This window comes from Bidens hawaiensis, unplaced genomic scaffold (assembly GCF_021521415.1).
Source record: "Bidens hawaiensis isolate Kalapana, Puna unplaced genomic scaffold, B.hawaiensis_p1.1 tig00032616_1, whole genome shotgun sequence".
Classification (NCBI taxonomy): domain Eukaryota; kingdom Viridiplantae; phylum Streptophyta; class Magnoliopsida; order Asterales; family Asteraceae; genus Bidens; species Bidens hawaiensis.
The window spans coordinates 32,501-35,234 of NW_027495569.1; positions in this window are offsets into that span (position 1 = coordinate 32,501).

The window sequence follows — 2,734 nt, forward strand, 5'->3', positions numbered from 1 at the left end:
ATAAATACGGGCCGACAACTCACACATACATAAATAAATACGGGTCGACTTGAGTACGACCCGTTTAACCTATATTTTGAAAAAAAAAACAAAAACAAAATTGATTTAACTTAGATGTTGGTAGAGTAAATGAGTAATATTAATATTTTGTTTTTGAAAATTATTAAAAATCTTGAAAATGAATTGGAAAATAAAATGTATCTTAAGTAAATTAGAAAACGGAAAAACCACAAAAAAATATAATTATAGAAGTTTTTTTATAGTTAAAGAGGTTAACGGGCTAGCCCGTTTTTATAGGTCACCCCGAGCTCGACCCGTTTTTAAACCCGCTTTTAAACGGGTTGTGTCAGTCAATCCGAACTCAACCCATTTTTTAAACGGTCCGTGTTTATCAACTCAAAACCTTTTTTTTCCGTGTCAGGTTCGGCTCGTGTCAACAATTGCTGCCTCTAATATTTAAGCCTTCAATTGTTAGCACCATTGACTAGAGATGACAATGGATCAATTTCGGATAAGGTATTGGTAATTTCAGTTCATACCCGGTTGTAAAATCGTGTTTAATAATAGGTCTAATACACGTTGGGTATCAAGCTTATAGAGAGTAGCGGGTGTATTGAAGGATAAATGACCGTTTCCGTTTTACACATCTGATTTCAAGTTTCAAACCAAACCAAAGTACCAAACCATTAAAGCGTTAGGCAGCGAAAACTGAACTGTTTGGACCTTAAACCAACCGACTTGTATCGATTTGGATGGTCCACTCGGTTTCAACGGTTTTTAAACGCTCTTAAGGTCGACATCTCAAAATTAACTGATCAGATTAATTGTATTTACGTTCTAATTTCGAGTTTGACTAAACATGGCTTCATACCACAATCGTGAAAATGGTGGTAGGTGGTTCTGTTACATTGATTACACAGCACTTGATGGCGGCTAACGTTTAATTTAAACCCGATAATTCGAAGATCTACAATTTAAGTATGTGACACTCAACTTATCAGAGTTGCAAGAGACTAGAATGTAACAATGACAAATTATTTTTATACAACTTAGGATTTAACCATATGCTATACACCACATATAATATGCTAGTTCTCGTAAACAATATTCGGCATTAAAAGTAATCATAATTCATATGCTAGTTCTTCATGTTATGTGCATTAACCAAGATCACACATCTTTGTTTAAATAGTTTGAAGTTGCCTTCAATCCTCTTTAGATTATCACAACCAATCAAATTTATGGAAACAAGTTTGGTGCAGTACTGTCCAGCTGCTAAGGGTAATACTTCTATCCCACTATATTCCATATAAAGATGCTGCAAACCAAACAAGGTGTTTTTGATCTTAGGGAACTTCAAAAGTTGAAAGCACCTGGAGAGTATAAGAGTTTCTAACTTTGGCATCCAAAAGATCGGTGGAAACGTCTCAAGCTTTTCACAACCATCCAAATTCAAGTAAACAAGCCCTTCCAAAGTACTCTTTTAAACTATAATGCCCTGTTGCATATATAACTAGAACCCCCCTGTTGCATAAATTAATAATTACCTTAAAGCCCTTCCAAAGTACTCTTTGCAATCCATTTCTCAATATCAGACTGAAAAGCAGTTCTGGTTGAAAACTTGTTGGAAACGAACTTGCAGGATAATTTTCCCAAGAAATCTATCGCAGCTCATTTGAAAGAAATAGAGGCTCCTCTACTACTTCTTTGACGTGTTGACGATTATGTAATATAATCGAAAATGTAACATAATCGATTATGTAACATAATAGAAAATGTAACAAAATCGATTATGTAACAAAATCGATTATTTTATATAATCGATAACGTTACATTTTCGAAAATGTTACATAATCGAAAATGCTACATAATTGAAAACGTTACATTTTCGAAAACGTAATATAATCGAGAATGCTGCATAATCGAAAACGTTAATTTTCGAAAATGTTATATATTTAAGTGTATATAAGGTATATAGACAGTGGATTCTTACTATCTGCGTGAAATAGTTAGGGAGAAGTCATGAAGAGGTGTGTTGGCTAAGGCCTGTTAGAGTTGCACAATTAATGAAAAGGTGTGCAAAGTTATTGAAAGTGGGCCTAACGGAAATACTTGAAACTTAAAATAAGTGGACCTACTTGGGTCATGGACTCATGGTCTATTTAGAATAACTGGACACGGGCTTTGTTATTTGCAGGCCGCAATTTTTATATTTTTCTCATATTGGATTTTTATAAATAAAAAACATTGCAAATATGTGTTTGAACTAATTACATGGGTCAAGTATGAGAAACTGATTCATCTTATTTGGTCACTAAAGTCTTTTTGCATGCTACTAAAACATCAGCATATGAATTGCTGTATTAAAGTAGGTTCGGGCAGATTTGATAACTAGCACAAGTTCGGCTCGAACTTGTGTCAATAGCTTGACAACTCGTCAAGATGTATGCTTAGGTTCGGTTCGCGAAGATCTGAGACCAACTTAATTTTGGATTGAATAGGTTATAGTTTGAAACTGTATAGGAAAACTATATTCAGTAACTAAACTTATATAAATAATTATATGCATGCCGGCTTAATTTTGGCTCTAGTAGGTTGAACTTGAACATAGATTATTTAAGTTCAACCTCACATTTTGGATGATCAATATCTGAAATTGTTTTATGTTTATAATGATAAAGTTTTTTAGTTTAAACTTGTTCATGTTTGGATGAACAATGTTCAAATTTTTTTA